This window comes from Pipra filicauda, unplaced genomic scaffold, assembly GCF_003945595.2.
Source record: "Pipra filicauda isolate LSUMZ 115617 unplaced genomic scaffold, ASM394559v2 scaffold339_size799093_pilon, whole genome shotgun sequence".
NCBI lineage: Eukaryota > Metazoa > Chordata > Aves > Passeriformes > Pipridae > Pipra > Pipra filicauda.
This window is the reverse complement of record NW_024104464.1, coordinates 114,415-134,733: the sequence shown is the minus strand read 5'-3', so window position 1 is coordinate 134,733 and position 20,319 is coordinate 114,415. Positions and strand designations below refer to the sequence as shown.

The 20,319-nt window shown below is 50.0% G+C and overlaps 1 protein-coding gene and 1 long non-coding RNA gene across 6 annotated transcripts in view; both read right to left on the bottom strand.

Annotated features, from left to right (window-relative positions):
* Nucleotides 1–20,319, bottom strand: part of LOC113982491 (opioid-binding protein/cell adhesion molecule homolog) — a 148,929-nt gene that overhangs the window by 63,373 nt on the left and 65,237 nt on the right. The gene's annotated exons all lie outside the window — the stretch shown is intronic.
* Nucleotides 2,932–4,464, bottom strand: LOC120323763. The gene is made up of 3 exons (XR_005564584.1): nucleotides 4,429–4,464; nucleotides 3,921–3,992; nucleotides 2,932–3,101 (listed from the first exon to the last, which is right to left on the bottom strand). It is a non-coding gene; the product is annotated as an uncharacterized LOC120323763 (long non-coding RNA).

The following is a 20,319-nucleotide window of genomic DNA, read 5'->3' as shown; positions in this document are numbered from 1 at the left end:
GCACCAAAGCACACATATAATCTATTCACTCCTCAGAGCAGTATCAAAGCACAGCCTTACGAGCACCAGCTCCACAAGCTATTTTTAGTCCAGCCCCAGCAAAATTCCAGTGCTTGAAGGACTCCAGCTCGAGGAACATCTCCAAGTAGAGGCACAAACTCCGAAGGATTGCTTGGAGTGTTTCTGGGGCCAGACACCATAAGCAAATGGACCGGAGTGATGTTTCCCCATGCCTATTCCTGGGACAAACCTCAGCCCATCATGGGTTTTAACATCCACTCCAGCAGCAGCACCCCTAGATCCAAGCAGTGACCGCCTCTTTGTCACTGCTGTGACTCCAGACCTGCTTTGGACACCACAAGCTGCCCACAGCACAGAAGACACCAGACCAATATTCAATGCACAAGTCAGGAAAGCCTCAACTGGCTCAACCTGGGGACTTTCCAAGCCTCTCTGGGAGGCTCCAGCAGCTCTTCCCTCTCCTCTTGCTCTCCCCGATTTCTCTGACCTCTGAACCCGCAGTGATGTGATTTCCTACCTGATTGACTGTAAAAGCTTCAGCTACTCTAATCACAGATCAATGGCCTGTTCCATGGAGAGAAAATCATCCTTGGTGGTGTTTATCATCCCTGCAAATTTCTGCTGTCCGCCTCTCACTCCTCTCCCTCTTTAACCCCTTGCTGGCCACAGTGTCCAGTTTTCTCGCACTGGGTGCTCCTTAGGACAGTCCAAAGAGGGAAACAATTCCCTCAGGAAGTACAAGCAACTGCTCCCAGTACCCTCAGCAGCACATTCTCTCCATAAACCTCTGGTCCTGCCTTGAACAGAAGCTTTTTATCCCTTGTATCCCCCAGACTCCACAATATGGTTATAACGCCAATAATAAGAAGGAATGAGGCCAGAAATGAGTTCAAGCAGACACCAAACTTCCCTGCAAGCTGGAAGAAGGTGCCACAGCAGCAGGAAATCTGGCCATCCAAAGCGAACATCCAGACCTAAGAACTGAGTCTGGCTCAGCCATGACCCAAAGAGAGCTCCTCCTGCAAAGGCTCATATCAGAAAGTGAGGGATCAGACCTAACACATCGCTGTTCCAGCCCATCTCCAGAGTGCATTCAAACAGTTTTACGCTCCAGAGGCCTTTCCATTTTTAGGTTTACAAGCTAAATCCCAAGCAGGAAGGAGCCCCCAGCACTACTGCCGGGGCTCAAACAAAGACTCGGCGATGCATAGCCCAGGAGAAAACCCAGCAATCCAACGGCATCAGAGACACTTCAGACACCCTCCCGCTTGCAGGCTCACAGCAAGTGCTTCTTCCCTCGAGTTCAAAGCCTCTCCCCTTCGGGCAGGTTATAATTGAGCACTGTGACGTTCCCCACCCGGCCGCTCCCGGACGAGACCCATCAGCGTTCCCGTTTCTCTCTCCGGCAATTCCTCGATCTCATTTTGACTTGCGGTTCCTCATCCTCTCTGGGGATTCGGCCCCATCTACAGAGATAATTGGAAACACACCCTCTGCGTCCTCCTCCTGTCAGGAGCCAGCTGTCTGAGGCTTTAAAGGCAATCTCCCTGTTTTCCTCCCCCCCTGCTCCCCACAAAAGCTTCTGCTGAGATCTTGGGGAGCGGGAGGAAACAGCCCCGCTCCCTCCCCAAATATCTCATCCTCTGTAGGCCAGACACAGCCTCTCCCTTAATTTCCAGCAGATTTCATCTGACAGCACTTTAGGAAGCAATAGGAGAAATCACCATCAGAGCAATAATACAATTATAGTCCCTCAACAGCCGTAGCTGAGGCTGCAATAACTGTATGAGGCTTTGGCCTCACCTCAACTCATCTTTGTCAGAACATCCTCATCCCAACACTGTCTGCTCCCCCCAATCCCGAATCCAGCTATTTTTTTATTATATTTGATTGCATGCTAGCTGCACCAGAGAGGGAAAAAGCATACAAACCCACGGAAGATGCAGACAACAAACTTTCCCAGTGAGAGCTGGTCCTCCCACCACATCCCTCCCTCCCTGCCACAGGGAATGTCTTCCCTTTCCCACCACCAGCACCAACATTGGCCTCCCGAACAACTGGGAGATATATATATATATACACACATACACACACAGATACATATATATATATATAAAAAGAAGAACAACCCACTTAATGAGCTCTGATACCCTCCTTGTAAAGAGTGGGAAATTATCTGCGAGTCTAGGAATATCTTCATTAAAAATGCATTTAGCTGTGGAGCGCTCAGAAAGAGAGACCTGTAATACATGAAAGATTAGCCCCAGATTGCTGATTGGGCTCTTTCACATCGTTATGGTAATTAGACTCGCACAGCCTGTTGTGCTGACTCTGACACTTTGCCGGGTTTGCCTTTGTCTGGGATTTAAGGTGGATTTTCCCCCGTTCCTCACCCTTCCTCCCTCCTCTCTGATTCCTCGTCTCGGCCCCTGGCCAAGGAGCGGGCACTACCTCTGCTCATCAATATGCCAAGTGCTGGGATCCGACTCGCCTGCACTCCCGACTGCCTCTGCCAACCCCGGCCCTGCCTCGCATGGGGAAGAGAGAAATTAATGGTAATTACGAGGTGTGAGTGGATATTACAGCTCTCAATCTGATTGCCACTGAAACCAAATAAAAATGCAACTTAATCAGCCAATTATTAAAGCAAGGAATAAACAAACAGCGATGTGCCCTCATCCTTCCCACCTCCTTTCCCTGCCTGTGGACCAGGGGTGCCTTGCTCCAGTCTGGCTGGGGTTTTATTTGCCCCATCTATATCACTTGACAGGGAAATCCAGCTCAGCCCACCCAGCCTGCAGAGCTGGAGAGCAAAGCTGTGCTTCAGACGAGGAGTGAGAGCAAGGAAACGCTCAGAAGGTTTCTGAGGAGGAGCACATCTAATGATCGCGGTTTTCAACAAGTCTCCTGGCTCACCCCTTGTTGTGAAGTACTGCTCATCTTTCCTGAGCTGCTGAACCCCCTTTGAGGAGCACACAGCTGCAGACCTCCCCTGAAACCACAGTGGCAAAGCATGAAGCTGCTGGAGAGCAACTTGTTTAACCTCAACAAGGAGGAAGGGCCATTCCGTGGCACGTAACCTGTGAGGAAGCAAAGTCAGGAATGAGCCATATCGCTGCTCAGGCATCACTGCAGCTTGTTCCCCTGAGCTACAGCAAACAGCAAAATAACCTCTCCCTGTGGGCTTAGCTTGGGATCCACATGCTGCAAAGTCCTTCAACACTCCCCAACTCCTGAGACACAACCTATAAAAACCCAAAGCAAAAGGAAGTCAGCAGCCCCTGGGCTGCAGAGGTTTCCCAACACCCTACACTTTGCCACCAGCTGCTGAAGCACCTCTTGAGCAGAGAGGGATTTTAGATGCAGTGGCCAAATCCAGCCAGCCCAGAAAGCAAGAAGCACAACCAACTAAAAGCCCACCTCACCTCATTACACAAACAACAGGGCTCTGCTTTGTCCCTCCCAGAAGAAGTCTGGGTTTCTCCGCTGCTGCCACCCCACATGGTAACACTGCTCTGATGGCCCCGAGCTGGTGCCAGCCTGTATGATCACTCACTAATCCCAGCCACGAAGGCCTCTAACCCCTCTGCTCACCCTCTTATCTCTCACTCCCCTTAGGTTTCAGTCAGCCTTTGCCTAATCCGGCCCCGAGCCCAGGGGATCTCGGAGGAGCCACTGGCCTTGCATTAACCTTATGGCACCAGGGCAGGTTTGGAGACTTTCCAAATGTGATCTGAGTGTCTGACTCAGAATAATAATAGACAGGAGCGATCATAAATTAATCCCCTCATCCATCTCTCCCTTCCTCATACATGTATTAATGTGTTTCTATAGCCCCACCACATCCTCCCTCCGCTCTATTCATCCCTCTATCCCTGGCATGTCCTTTAATTACCTACCCATTAGGCTTCCTCTTCCCTGCCTCCACATTTTATCCCCTCTCTGACTGCAGTGGGGAATATGTTTTAACCCTGCAACAGACCTTGGGGGAAGATTTTAGGCAGGTATCCAGGCACAGGGGACTGCTGCCCAGGGAGGTCTCACAAAATTCCTTCTTGGAGGCACAGAAAAGCTTCTGATTAAGTGATGGAGCTGCTGTCACAGCTGTAAGCTGGACACCTACCCTAAGGGAAACTGTAGGGTTGCCCATCTGCTCCAAACCACCACTGGGAATAGGAGAAAGCCAAACCACAGCTCCCTTAAGGGCTGAAGCTTTGGAAACCCACCCTATCCCCTTCTCATCCAATCCCTCTGCCAAATTCTCATCTTCTCCAGGCCCTTGCAAAAAAGATGAGCAAGAAGGACATAACTAAGGTTGCTGCCTTTGTTATGTGGAAGGCGCTTGCAGAGAGGGGCTGGGGCAATACCAGGGGGGTTTAGATTGGATATTAGGAAAGATTTCTTCACCAAAAGAGTTGCCAAGCCCTGGCACAGGCTGCCCAGGTAGAGTCACTGTCCCTGGAGGGATTTCAAAGCCATGTGGGTGTGGCACTTTGGGACATGGTTTAGTTGTAGCCTTGGCAGTGCTGGGGTAACAGTTGGACTCAGTGATCTCAGAGCTCTTTTCCAACCTAAAACATTCTATAATTCCATCCCTGCATGGTTTCAGGAAACTGTGGTGGGTGCTGACACAGCCTTTGCCTTCGGAGCAAGCAGATGAAACTTTTCCCAGCTCCCAGCCCCCGGCGCCAGTGTTCGTGTCCAAAAAGCACAGCAGAGGCTCTCTGTGAACAACACCAGAGCCACAAATAAACCCAAGCACCAGCGGGATGACAGCTGTAATGAACCAGTGCATACGTCCCACTCGGAGGTTTCGGAGAGGCTGTTCAGCTGCTGATGACTGATGACATTTGGATTTCGGCGAGACAGTTAGCACAGGAAATCAGCACAGCAGCCAATCTGAAGACACCCTCTCTGCTTCCCCCAGTAATTGCTTAATAAGCACTGCATCACAGCCCCCTCCTTCGCTGTGCCCGTGTCTGGGGTGAGGGACAACATCACACTGAGAAGCCACCACTTAGTCCCAGACTCCACCACGGAGCAGCACCAGCTGGACCCATCCCTTCCCCACCACTCATTTGCTCCTAAAGTCATGAGACACACCAATCTCTCTTCCTATCCTCTACCAGCACTTTCCAATGCTTGCAGCAGAGACTGCTATTCCCAAATATCTAACCTTGATCTTCCCTCCTGCAAATTAATCTGATTCCTTCCTGTTCTGTCTAGCAGTGGACACGGAGAGCAATCGATCGGTCTCTTTTCTGTAACAACTTCTGACATCCTGGAAAAAACGAGATCACATCTCCCTCTCTTGCCTTTGGGTCCCACAGGCAGCACGTGGGAGGTTTTCCTGGAGCTCTGCCTGGCTCCACACAAACACCCAACCCTGCTCCACAGGGAGAGGGGCTGCTCTGCAGGTCTGCTCCTTCCTTCTCCAGCTGCTCTGAGAGTTGTATCAGGGGGCTGAAGCCCCTGAGTGCCAAGAATATGGGGGGGGGGGGGAGAAATGAGAACTAATGGCTTTAAACTGAAAGAGGGCAGGGTTAGATCAGTTATCAGGAAGAAATTCTTCCCTGAGGGTGGTGAGGCCCTGGCACAGTTTGCCCAGAGAAGCTGTGGCTGCGCCATCACTGGAAGCATTCAACACCAGGCTGGACAGGGCTTGGAGCAAGCTCTGATCTAGTGGAAGCTGGGATGAGAACTGGAGTATCTTTAAGGTCCCTTCCAACCCAAATCATTCCATGATTCCATAATATCCAACAGACCAGACAGCTGTTTCTAGCTCAGGCAACAGAAAGACTCCAAAAAGCAGCATCAAGCCCTGCTCCCTGCACACACACACACACAGAGCTGCATTTCCTTCCACCCCTGCATTCCTTCCACCAAATGCCCCACGAGTGGGTGCCCAAGTCTCCCCCTCCCAGGAGGGTTTGTGCCAGAGCTGGCTTCCTGGTTGTGTGCTACCCCAGGATCTGTGTGACCGTGCTGAGCGCCGCCACAGCATTTGGGACACCAAAACAACAGCCAGTGGCTCCATCAGGAGCGCTGCTATTTATACCCGAGGGGCTGATGAGCACCAGCAGCCAGGGAGACACAAAGGCGAGCGGCAGGAGCTTGATTACTGACAGGTATTTTTAGAGCGGGGGGCACGTGAGAAGCCTCCATTCCCGAGGTTTTCATCCCCCCCTTCGATCCCAAACGGCAGCACTGCTGCTGCTCCGTGCCTCATGCCAGCAGCCAGGATCAGACCCCTGCCTGCCAACTCACTTGTGCTCCCCGACAGCAAATGGGTAAATCGCTGCAATTACACTCCAAAAGTCACATCCCCGTCCTTCCCTCCTCCCTCTCCTCTGCACACATGCCCAGATCCTGCAAAACAAAGTAATGGGTGGCAATTGAAATGCTTACACAGTTAATGGAGCCCACGTAAAGGCCCGGTGGGTGCTGCTCCTTTGGCTGGCAGCAGGAGCTGGGTGCGTGCGTGGGAGCCCAGCAAGGAACCATCTCCAGTCAAAGGGGAGGCAGCAGCTCTTGTACCTCCCAGGTGACAGGTCTCCACCGGGGCTGACTCAGAGGCAGGCAGGAGCTGGTGTTTGCAGCACATTAACACAGCTGTGTCAGCTTCCAGGTGAATCAGCTCTGCTTCATCAGACACATCAACAGACTCAGCACTGCCATCTCCTCTCCTGCTCAGATTTATTTTAATTGCAAGACGCAAATAGTATTCTCTCTCTCCTTTTCCTACCCACATCCATCTGGAAATATCTCTCAGGTCTCCTACTCTTGTGTTCATGACTTTTTTAGCACTTCCCTTTCCCCTTTCCTTTCTCCCACCTTGTCCTGATCCAGATCCAGGCAGAAGAATCAGCAAGTCAGAAACAATAAGAGTCTGGGTCACTGCAGCCACTTTTTCAAGGACCAGAGCACCTAAAAGCTGAGCTCTTTCTGACCAAGTCCTCGAAAATTGCTTCTCCAAAGACGCCAGCATCCCATCATCATCCTGCCCATTGTCTCTGCAGGACCCACAGGATGGGTGTCAGCATACCTGGAGTTTCAGAGCCTACCTTGAACATCTCATTCCCACATTAAAGATGCTGGGCACCAATAGTTCCTATCTGCATGGAAAAACACCAGCACAGCACCTCTGAAAACCAGGCTGTGTCTCCAGGGACCTAAGGTGGGTACAGGCACAGAGGAGCTAAGAACAGAAATAACTCCCCAGGGACCAACCAGCCACATCAAAACCTTCCCTAAGGGGTTTGTGTTTCCCAGCGACTCTTGGAAGAGTGTCTGCCAGCACACAGCTCCCCTTGAAGCCGTCAGCTCTTCCTGACTCCCCTTGGATACGCAAGAGCCATTTCAGCCTTGTCCTTGGACACCTCTTACACGCAGCAAATTAATACCGGCAATCAATCATTAATCAGAGCTCTCTTCCAGCTACCAGGGAAGGGAGCTGAAGCAGGCCAGGCTCTGCTCCCATTTATGTCAGACAAATGCAAGCCCGTGGAGCGGCTCCAGATCTACACGGTGCAACAGCCAGAGGAACAGGGCTGGGCACTCAATCACGCGGCACCCGGAGCCAAGCACAGCCGACAGCGGCCCGGCAGCTGGGCCAGGCTCCACCCGCTCCAGCAAGGCTATTAGCAAAGAGAAAAGGCAAGAAAAAGTACCCCAGTGGTTACTCGCCCTCCCGGCCTCGCTAAGAGAATGTAATCATTAGATACGGCTTTTCCCATTATAGCTCCTTAATGACTTGCCATTGTCCTCGGAACATGTGAGGAGGGGAGGATGGAGGACAGAATCTCTCTGCCTGACTGCTGAGGTGTCCTGGACTCACCAGACAAACCCCTCAGTCGTAATTAAAAGCTGCTATTGCCCATTTCTTACAAAGGCGGGTTGGCAATTAAATCTGCTCCGTCCAGAACTGCATTTTCCCCTCATATATGCACACATACATACAGAGATATAGGTAGGTTTTAAATGCAATTATTTGCAAAATAAGAAATGGCCTCATTCCGCAAGCATTTCAAAAGGACTCCCATCATTCCAGACTGTATAAATATTTTTAATACCCTCAGCATGGCCATCCAGCCCGTCCAGCTGCTGCAGGGCTATTTCTTCCATGCTCCAAGCCACCCATGCCCACCCTGAAATACAGGAGCTGTAATCCATGCACCCAACCGAGGCTCCTAACCCGCTTATTTTAATTGTCTGTGTCACCAGCTATAGATATGCACTGTGAAACTCATGATCTCGTGATTTCCAGCAGCTCTCTTCGGGGACCACAGACAACAGACCTGCCCATAAACTGCTCTGCCTGGGTTGAGGGGAGAGCATCGGCTTTTATAGGCTACGCTGCCTCCCAACTATTTGTAGCTCCTGTAAAAACCATGCAGCAAACGCCTGGAAATGGCCAAAAGAGCAATTTGAAAGCCAGTGGATATCCTAGAAGGATAAAAACTGCTGGGGAGTGCAGGAGGAATGACCAGCAAGGCTCTGATCCGGCTGCAGAGCAAACACCAGGCAGGTGATGCTCCCTAACCCTCACCTGATCCCACCTCCAGCGAGTCAAAAGGGTCTCTCCTGTTCTTCCATGGCACGGAGAGCTCCAGCAGCACCAACACAGCATGTAGCCCCCCTGCCTTAGGTCCCTGCAGACTCTTGGAAGCAGCCTGCCATGGCTGCCTTTAATAACTTTGCAATCAGGTTTAAATTGCCACTGCAAAAGGTTTATAAAAGTTTGTGTTGCCTGCTAATTAAATCCATACAAATGCCGGCTTGGCATTAATTTACTGTAAAATTAGTGTGAGGCTACAGTGGGTTATTTGCAAGAAACTTGTCCACGCTGAACTACCAGCGAGGAGCATCTGACCTTGGGAATTATCTCCCCAAAGCCTCCCTGCCACAGATCAGACACAGCTTTTCTTCCAGGCGCCACATGCAAATATTGTTGCTTTTCAATTATTGGCTGACTGATCCAGCGGCTGGGAGACAGCAGCTAATTAAAATCTAATTGAAATAAAATAATTTCCAATTCTGCTGCCTTTCATCGCCTCTTGGAGCAAAGGTTCCTTGTCTCACGGACTGGCTGTCCTCGGTCCCGTGTGTCCCTTAGCTCTGCAAACAGCCCATGTGCCATCCCGCTCTCTGCCGGGGTGTTTGTGGATGTGGGGCCAGGTTATGTCCCTGTGGGGTGAAGTAGGGTCACAGGAGCACAAGGGAAATGTTGAGAAGGGGAAATAAATAGGGAACAAAGTGAGGAGAAGGAAGAGGATGGGAAGGGGAGGTAAAGAGAAGGCAGGGGAGGGAGAAGACAAAGGCAGGGAAGAAGGGAGCAAGCCCCAGCCATACAGATGCCCAAGGCCAGGCTGGATGGTACCTGGAGCAAGCTGGTCTAGTGGAAGGTGTCCCTACTCATGGCAGGGACTTGGAACAAGATGAGCTTTAAAGTCCCTTCCAATTCAAACCATTCTGGAATTCTATGATGAGACATCTCTTCTCCCAGAGCAGCCTCCAGGCTGCACCTGGACCAAGCAACATCTGAGCACAGAGGGCAAATACACTCCTGAGTCCACTCTGGAGGCTCAACCCCACTGGTTGCCCTTGATCTGCTTCCATGGGAGAGTATCCTGATGCCAGTGGGCCCAGAGCAGAAATGAGCATGACAGCAACACCAGCACAGCTTCATCCTACAAGGGATGAGCCAAGGGATCCCCTCCAGCCACACAGCACTGGGGGCAAGGACAAACTGGCTGCACAACTGCCTCTATTTCACCCTCAGAAGTGAGGAAAAAAATCATCTGCATAATTCAAGCAGAGGTGGCAGAAATGGCTTCCTGATATAGCTGAGCCTCAGCCACCGAATATAGAGCTGGACACACTGTATAAAACCCAATTACCACTGTGAAAACCTCTCCCAGACATACACACTTGAGACTGTATTAACTCCAGCAACACACTATATCTTGTCATGCCAATAAAGTTCTTGACACTGAAATTGAGAGGAGGGAGAGCATCTATATGTACATGGGGACTATGGAGAGAGAGCCATGGAAAGCCAAGGATACAGCAGCAGCAGCTGATTATAACAAGCCAGTTCAATTTGCCTGATACGGCTGCCCTACTATTTTTTTTTCCCCTTTTTTCCTCACCGACTTTACAGCTCAGCAGGAGCAATCATAATAATAATTAAAAAAATCCAACCAGAGTTATAAATAAAACGAGAGACAAAGAAAGAAAGAGAGAAGCACACGCGGTGTTTAGAGGCAGCTAAGCCGCCACGCTGAGGGCTTTGGAGAGAAGTCCTCCTGTGTGCCCTCCCAGCCAGCCTGCATTTATCCCTTTGTGGCCAGATTGGATGCTCTATCTCGAGCTGGTCACTCGGCACCACGGCCACATGTGACCAGCAGCACAAGAGCATCCCATGGAGATGCCTGAAAGCAGCAGGATGGGGAGGTGCCGTGGCCAATCCCCCTTGTGAGGTGATGGAGGAGCTCTTTGCTCCAGTGGAAGGAAAGCTGCCAGCCTTCCACTTCTCTCCTTTGTATCCCTGCCTTTGCTGCATCCTCCCCCTCCTCGGGCAGGATTTCAGGAGCTCAGCTCCCCAGGAAACACCCACCACAAGCCCCTTTTCCTGGAAGTTCTGCCTGCAGCCAGCTCCCAACTGAAGAGCTCAGCTAACCAAGTCTGCTGCTCCTCAGGTTTCACTCCAGGAAAATGTTCTTCATTATTAATCCTCGGAAGAGGCTGCAGAGGATCACGCTGATCAAATGATATCTGCATTAGCAGAACACAGCAGAGCTGTCACTACATTACACAGCTCTTTCTCCCTCTCAATACTCACAGGAGCTTAAAGGCTAAACAAACTTGGTTAGAGAAAGGAAGGGAGAGTGGAAACCTTTTGTCTCCACCACGTGGATAGCAGTGGGCTGTGGGAAATGGCAGGATGTCTGGCAGCTCCAGTTTGGGAAAGCCATTCAGGATTGGGATACCTGGGAGGCAGAGGTAGCTGCCAGCTCTATCCAGCTCCAGCAGGTCCATGATGGACCTGCTCCTACTCCTGGTGGGCACAAGTCCACAGCAGCAACCTGCCCTCTGTCCTATCACAGAGACAAGAGGAAGCTCCTAGAAAACAAATTTCCCTATCCAGGCTCTCCAGGAGTCACGAGAGAGATGCTGCAGGAGAGGATGAGGAGTATGGATATCACCTTTGCTGTGCTTCTACAAGGGATGCACAGCACTGGGGGGAAAGTTCACAGCTGCCTCCAGATGTTGGGAGACTCAAATTTGCTAAACATATGGGGGGAAAATAATCTCAACTCAGTTTTGGTCTCATTCATTCCCACACAGCCTTTTTACTAGCACTCACCTACTGCATACTCATGTCCCATGAGCTGAGGGAAGCTGGAGGGAAGGTCCTCTTGCATTGCTAAGGTGGCAGTTGGGACAGATCTGAGTGGGCTTTTCCTTGTTAAACTAGTTTATGATAAAGTGGGGAGCACAGGGTAGGGAGAGAGGACAGCACCCAGCTACACACCTTGCACAGAAACTTCTGTAGCAGGTTCAACTAAAAAAAATAAAAATCACAGAGGGGACGTGAAGATTTGCTCCGGGACAGGAAGAGGCCCTTCCCTGCTCCTCGGAGCATTGGCAAAACCCTTCCCATCCCCTCCTGCTCTTGGGGGAAGATGATGGTTCTTCATATTAATGGTAAGTGTCAGCGTATCAATTTGAGCTTCTCTGCGAGTTGAGATGAAACATGTGCCAAGGTCAGGGCTGGAAGGCTTAAGTGTATCTATTGTCATCCGCATAATAGAGCACGGATTCATTTCTATCATTTTTATCTCCCTTCTTTTTTAATAATCCTATAGCGAGGATATAATTCTCTATTAATACATTATAGAAGAAGCTTAATGGAAAAAAGCAGGGTGCTGCCTTTTTTCCCCCGACTTACAAGCGGCGCATACAGACAAGCGGGGTTCTGAGCTCGCCAGTGCTGCTCTTATTTTTTTTGAACTGGAAAAAAAATGTTTTCACTACTTGACTTGCCTCTTCTTTTTTTTTTTACCTTACCTCAGACAAAACAGAGCTCTGCCTCCTGGGGCGGCTCATTAGAGGTTCCCCCAAACTGGAGGTTTTCTGAGCCATTATTTCGCGGTGCAGGGTTTAACAAGGACATCTCTCTCACGAGCTTTGCTCCAAAACAAGCATTTAAAAGGGAGGTGACAACACAGTCCGCCCCCAATAGCGGGGTTTCAAACAGCCAGAGCTACCCCTCAGCCTCCTAAGAAATCGTGTCTCAAACAACAAAATCCTAACAAGTTCTCCAGATGTCCTCCGAGCCTCCCAGAAAATAGAAGACAGACATATCTTGAATTTTTAATGTGAAAACACTCAGGAAAGTAAGAAAGCAAACAAAGAGGAGCAAAACCAAACAAAAATGAGGCTTTTTAGTCCTTCTATATATGTAAATCTCGTCTCACTGATTCCAACATCTGTTTTTTTCCCCCTCTTTTAAATCTCAGCGTAGCTACGTACGAGAAACTACAGCAAACAACTCCAGAGCTGGAGTTACGAGGTCTTTGGGAGAGGAAGAGCTTGTCCCTCATCCATCACACACAGCTACCAGCTCACAAATAACTCCCTGCAAGCCCAATCCTTGGGAAGGTGAGACTGGACAAGCCAACTGCTGTTGGCCAGTGTTGTCTTCCTGGTGTCAACTCAACTGGTTCACTGCGGTCAGAAAGAACCTTCCAACCGTCACCTTGCCAAGGAAGGTTGATCTTACGGCATCTGGAGATGCAAGTGTAGCAACACAGAAGAGCAAACAACTGCTGGACAACTAAAAAGCAGTTTCCAGGGCTGGCAGTGCTGTTTGTTCCTCCCAGCAGGGCTGAGGAGCAGCCCACACGCATGGCATCGTGTCAGCTGGACCTGTCATCTCCAACTGGGAGCCTGGATTCCCATCAGTCACTGCCATCGAGCCGCCTGTCACCTGCCAGTCACATCACATGCAGCCCTAAAATACCACTTTTTGTTCTAACCAAGTGCTGGCAGCCAGAAATGCCTCCAGGGGGAGGTGGGAAGGGGAAAACGGAGCAATGAGGGTCCAAGACCATGACTGCAACATCCTTGCACTGATGCCAAGCCTGAAGTGGGGTGATGTTGTCCCACGTCACCATCACCACACCACAAAGCATTTCTTATACCCTTGCAGGAGGCAGCAGGGACATCCACCTCCTCTCCATGAAAACCCCCTTCCACAAGTGATTCTCCTACCACTTATCCTACTCCAGTGGAAAAGCCTTGTGGCTATATTCCCACCAACAGAGCCCTTGCTGCTTGTTTAAAATATGATGATCGGGGTAAACGGCTTCCAATTCACTGACCTCCAAAGCCCAGAGCAAGGAGATAAACGTTAACACTTCCAGAAAGCTGTAGGGATAGAGAAATTACAGCCGGCTCCTCTGTGGCTCCAGAGACCTGGCTGAACTCCTTCTGGGGCCTCCAGCTATTCCCAGCAGAGATCAACTCAAGAGCTGGACGAGGCCCAGAGGTCCAAGCTCTCAGCTCATTTGTTAAGAAGCCAAAGATATCCAGAAAGCCAGGATTCAAGCATAGTTAAAAAAAAAAATAAGGAAAGCAAAGCAAGCAAAGCCACCCTTCTATTCACAGCATGGCTCTGGAGGATAGAGGCTGTAATGCTGAGTGAAGGCATCCTTGGATGACAGCCCCTGGGTCCCTGCTGGGCACAGCAGGGGTGAGGCTCAGGGAAGCCACCGCAGAGAAACAGGATTCAACCTCTGCCCAAACCACAGGCTGAATCCAAATGCCAAAACATCCCGGGGTTCACAAGCAGGGATGTGGCAAACACAGCCTCATCTAAAATGCTTTTAATCTTTCCTCCCCGGAGAGCAGCTTCCTCCCGCAGGATTTCGATGGGAAAAAAAAAAAAAAAAAAAGAGCTGCAGGTATTCGAGGGGGGAAACGAGAAGAGAAGGATGAAAAAAATTTTATTTTCCCATCCTTGAAAACAAAGTTTTGGGCCAAAGTGTGCTCTGGAGCTGCTGCTCGGCCGTGGCTGGGCAGGGTGACGTGCACTCCCCTCCCTGGGAAGGGACATCGATCTCATCGTCGCATTAAACACCAAACCAGTGCTCACCGTGTTGAATTAGTGCCGGTAGATTTCTCTGACTGGAACATGTTAGAAATCACAGTTGGGTTACAAGAATCAATTAGGGCCAGATGGGGGTGCGAAGAAGTCAAACAATTTGCCTTATTGCAGGATTCGGCGCTCCGGCAAAGGGTTCTTTACATTTTCATTTAGATTTAAAAATCACTGGAGTGCACCCTCTGTATAATTCAATCGAGGAATGGAGAGGAAACTACCAAGCGGGTAAGAGATATATTGTTCTTCTCCAGAAGATAGAAGTGGGGAGAGAAAAAAAGAGAGAGGATTAGAGCACAGATCCTCAGCAGGGGGAATCTTGCGTAGGGATACCAAAGTTGATGCAGCATCGCCATAATCCAGAGAAGAGAAGAGCATGTCCTCTCCCATCATCCCTGACTCTGTTTGGTCACTGGTGGGAATTCAAGCTGGGCATTTTGGTTAGTGAATCACAGAATCATAGAATGGCTTGAGTTGGATGGACCTTAAAGTTCATCTCATTCCAACCTGCTGCCATGGGCAGGGACAACTTCCACTAGACCAGGTTTCTCAGAGCTCCATCCAACCTGGCTTGGACACTTCCAGGGATGGGGCAGCCACAGCTTCACAGGGCAACCTGTGCCAGGGCCTCACCAACCTCCCAGAATAGAATCTATTATCCAATCTAAGCCTATTCTCAGTTTGAAGTCGCTCCCCTTTGTCCTGTCTCTCCAAGCCCTTGTAAAAAGTCTCTCTCCATGTTTCTTGTCGACTCCCTTCAGGTTCTTGAAGGCCACAATCAGGTCACCCTGGAGCCTTCTCTTCTCCAGACTAAACATCCCAATTCTCTCAGCCTTTCAAACTGGATTTTAGAGGTCTTTACCAACCTAAATGATTCTATGATTTTGCAGGACAAGGTTGATGGAGACTGATGTCGAGTCACCACCCCATCCCCATCCAGGATGGAAAGACAGTCACCTTCCCATGGACAGGACAAAGACCCACGCAGATGGACCTCCCAGCAGAGCCAGGAACTGGTCATGAAACCTGGCCAAGGTTAGTCAGGGGAAAAAACTACTCGCTAATATGCAGCACACCTCCACCAGCACAATAAAGAGGAGATTGAATTGCAGAACGTGGCTGCGGGTCTTGTTTCTATACGTTTCAATGTTGTGCTCCAACAGGTCGGAATATTGTTAGCAATTCCGTCTGCAGAGGAGACATTGCTGAGCTGGGTAAAACATGTGGCAAATTTCTTTCTGGGCTCATCTTGGATCAGGTGAAGGCGTTTGATTATATAGGCTCGGGGGTTATTTGCATTATGGGATTTCCAACACTCCTCCCGAAATGGTTGGGAGCATTATGCAAATCAGCCAGAGGGGAAGCTTTCCACAAAACGTCTCAGCTGATGGAACAACTTTAATCTCAAACCTGGCTACTTTTCCAATTACCTCGTACTTCCCTTTGCCACCAACTGCTTCATAAGGGAAATCCAGACTTTACGGGGGATCCCTGAGCCGTTGCGTTAGAGGAAGGGAAAGGGCAAAGGTCCTCTTCAATTTTCCATCTGTGTGCATGGGCTAATGTGATGTGCTCTCTTCAGACAAGAGGAAAGGTTAAACGGAGCCCTCGTCGGAGAGCAAAGCCGCGAGGCTTAGAGCTGAGATCTGCAAAGGAGTCTGAGCCAAAGCCCACTGAAAGTCAAAGGACGATGAACATCTAAGCCCACAAGGCTGTTCTGAACCATCTAAATGGAAATAAGTCCAGGTGCTTTCATGCCTGGACTTGTCTGCTCCAAAGAAGTACCAAATACAGAGGGAGATGCAATGGGATCCGTCCTGCTTCTCTCCCCTTTCCCCTCCTCATGATGTGAGGCTGGTAGGGATCAGCAGGAGAAACAGCAGCACTGGAGGGAAGGAAAGGGATGAAAAAGGAGGGCAGAGAAAGGAAGCTTTGTGCCTCAGACAGCTGCCTTTTTCCAGAGCCCAGCTTGAACTTGCACATGCTCATCATCACTCAAGATACTCAACTCCAGTACACCTTAATTTCTACCTTTCCTCGCCTTTTCCACCCACCAGACAAGACTGGGACTGTGAAGCACCACGACTTCTCCAAGAGAAGTCCCTTTCTTGGTCATGGATAATCCTTCCCGAGCAGCAATGAATCCTTTAACAATCAGAATCCCAGAACAAATGACACTGTTTAAAGGAAGAGGAATAACATCTAGAGACTCCTCTCCGGTGGTTTTTAGGAACAACTTCATTTCTGTTGCATGTTAACAAATGCTGAGCTGCTCCCCAGCTCCCTGCCTTGGAACATCCACACCTCCCCCTTCGGATACACCTTGATTAATTTTGCTTCGTTTATTATTTAAGCTCGGTATCTTCATGTAAAATATTGAAGACCTGACTCATGCTTTATTATTATCCCTGCCATGCACCCTTAGGAGGCTCTGCGATCTCCACAGCCTTCGATCTGCTGGAAGAGAACAAACTCATCTCAATCCCTGAGTAAATATGAGGGATTGCTGGAGGGATGCTGTCAGCATCCTGCTCCCTCTTCCCTCGCTGCCGTGCCGCCTCGCCATGGAAAACACTCTTAAAGGCTAATTCACTTTCCAACATCTGCACGGCTCATTTCCTGCTCTCCCCTCTCCCTCTCTGTTCCTCCGCAGCTGGCATTGAAGGAGGTTGGCTCCCAGTAATCCCCACTCGTGGATATAAATGGAGCGAGCCGGGAGCTGCGACTACGGCCAATTAGCCACTGGCTGAGGGCGGCGAGGCCACGAGGAAACCCCGCTCACCCAAAGACAACGTGGGGATGAAATGGAGACAAAGGGGGGGATGCAACGGAGACAAAGTGTTTCAGATGCTTTCAGGGTGATGATGGGGCATCCTATGGATTTTTCCCCCAACAGAACCCCAGTTGGGCCCCATCACTTCTCAACCTTCATTTCTTTTACATCGCTGACTCACTTTGAAGGCAGAGGTAGAAACAGCCTTTTTAAGCCTAGTCTTAGGAAGCTGGAGACTGAAAGACTGTGGCTTCACACCAATCCCACTCCCAGCTTGTTTTCTGGATACAGAAGGACCACTGTCAGTGGTCACTCCTATCTCCAAGGAAGGCAACTCCAAGCTTTCCATCCTCACTATCGGTGCTCACCAGCTTAAAAGCCGGGCGATCAAACCATGCCTGGTGGTGGCTTAGGAGGAATTTACATCTGAATCTCACAGCTTGGTTCTGACTCTGTAACAGGCTGAATGGAAAAAGAAAATGTAGTGAATGTTTCCCTCCTTTGAGCGTGGATCCACACCTAGAGATGAAACTCCCTGGCAAAAATTCATCCCTACTTCAAAGGCACCAGCACAACTCAAAGGCAATGAACGCAGGAAGGGGAAAGAATAAAAATATTTCAATGGCAAAAGACAAGGCCTCGCATTTCCACAGCTCTCAGAGTACTTTGAAACGTAACAGAGCACACAGTCAACTGCAGGTCACAAGAGAAGTCAAGTTCACATCTTGAAATCAACCCCAGCTGATGGAAAGGGAATTTTGGAGTGATAAAAGACTCCACTAGTTGTGCAAAACCCCAGGTGAGCCCCTTGCATTGAGCAGTCAGGGTAGCACCGAGCTCAGGTAACTGCAGCTCTTTGGAAGTCAGGTACCTTGGGCAGGTTCACATTCACATCACCATGGCTGATGGGGAATGATGGTCAACCCCAATCACAGAACTGTGGAGATGGGAAAAGACCTCTAAAATCATCAAATCTAATCATTAAGCATAGAAAGGTTTGGGTTGGAAGGACCTTTAAAGCACCATTTAGAGAGAGGACAAGAGGACACGGCCTCAAGCTGTGCCAGGGGAGGGTCAGGTTGGACATCAGGAAGAATTTCTTCACTGAAAGGGTTCTCAGGCATTGGAAGGAGCTGCCCAGGGAGGTGGTGGAGTCCCCACCCCTGGAGGTGTTCAAGAAACAACTGGACGTGGCACTCAGTGCTCTGGGCCGGGGGACAAGGTGGGGATGGGGCACAGGTTGGACTCGATTAACTTGGAGTCCTTTTCCAACCTAAATTCTGTCATTCTTTATATAAGCACCCTGAAGACAACTTTTTAGGGTGCAGTGAATCACCCTCTTGACAGACCCAATGACCACCAAGACATTCCATAGTTCCCACTAGATTTCCAGCCAACAAACAGAAGCTGGAGCACAGGGGGGACCTTGGCCCCCCGTGCCCACACACAGCTCCACTGACGAGTTCACACCAAATCCGACAAGGAGCAAATTACACATCTGTAAATATCAAAGGCAGGTTGTTTTCTGAGAAGTTCAGCGTGTTAGGTTTGGGCTTTCTTTTTTCTTCCATCTCCCCCCTTCCCCTTTTTAAGCTTTGTCAACACCAACTGTGGTTTTCTTCCTAGAAACTGTATAATGATGAGAGAAGCTGTTTATTTTTCTCTTTAAAGGGATGAAGTATTCTTCATCGATATTTTACATGTCTGTAAAAACGATTTACAGGATTGAGTGGATGGGTTACACAATGCCCTTTGCCTGCTTAAGGGAAGAGGAAAAAAGGTCACTCTGGGGTGAGATTTCAAGGGCTTCTTTGCTTCCACAGGCTTTTATGTGAATACCATTCCCCTGCATTTTTGGCACGGGGAGAGAGAATGGGACTGTAAGTCAGCATGGGCTCATCTTGAGAAAAGAGATGGTGCACAAGAAATATAATTGCAGTTGTTAAGGACAACTGACAGAAGGAAGGCAGTGGATGTGGTTTGCCTTGGTGTCAGCTAATCCTGTGGAATGAAGGAGTGGACAGGCAGGGTAGCCCCAGCAAGGAGAAGGGGACAGTAACAAATCCCCCTGTCAAGCCCCTGGGATGTGGTTACAGCTAAAAACCAATGGACTTAACAAGACACACACACACAGTCCCAAAGAAAGATCAGATCTCGCAAGTGCAGTGTTTTCTCCACCCTGTGACAGAAAGACAGCCAAGCTCTAGAGAGCAAGAGCATCCAAAGGAAGCAACAAACATTGTGATGGCAGAAAGATGAAGGTTCTTTGCTGGATAACGAGCAGGAGGGATGGAAGACACTCATGTGAGGGTCCACAGCTGACCCCTGTGACTGAGGAGCATCAAGGCACCACTCTTCACTACCTCTGCTTCTCCTCCTGCCCACTCCAAATGAAACCACCGTATCTGATCGCCCACGTAAGCCAGAGACAGCTGGAAGGAATAGATTTCCTCCCTTCTTTCTCTCTCCCTTTTTTTTTTTTTTTTTTGGATTTATGACAGAGAGCTGAAAAGCAAGAGCCTCTATTCCTGGAAGAGCAGTGCTGGCTGGGAAGCCCTGCGGCTGGCAGATGCACGAGGCAATTAACCCCCGTGCTCACAGAGAGGGATGGAGAGGGACTGCCTGCAGAACACCCGGCGAAGGACAGCGCAGGGAGGTCCCTGCATCCCCCGTGCGCTGCCGTGGGGCACAGCCAGCCGGGGGACCAGGGATGTCACCCCTCCCAGGAGCTGCCACGTGAGCTGGGCCTTGGACCACCCAAGGTATTTAGGCAGGTAAATACCTTGCAGGTCCTGAGCCCCTCGGAGCCTTCTCGTGCCTGAATCCCACGCCAGGACACGAACCGAGCCCCACAGCACCTTGCAAGATCAGCCGCTAATTAAATCGTTCCCACGACAGCTTGCAAGTTAGTTATGGCTCATTATCCTCACTTAACCGACTGGAGAAACTGAGGAAGGAGCGAGATTAAAGGATTTGCAAAATCTCCAGCAGCAGTCAGTGACAGAGGCAAACCCGGAGCTCATAAACATTATAAATCCCCCACCTCGGGGCTCCCAACCCCCCACATCCCTCCACACAACGTTTTTACTACTAACTATTGCCTATTAAGTGCTGAGTGTATGCAAGAAGCAAAGCCTGGAGAGCTCGAGAGCTCACGTGTGGAGGGCAGGCATGAAAGGGACAGGATGCTGAACGCCAAAAGACCCTAAAACCTCTCCAAACACACAGCCCGAACTACAGCACTTGGCCACGATTCCTAACACGGACCCAGAGCCCTTCCAGTGCCTCCCTGGCTGCTGGCAGCATCCTGGAGGAGCCAAAACCAGCCCAAATTCTCCCCAAGTGAGCCAACAAATCA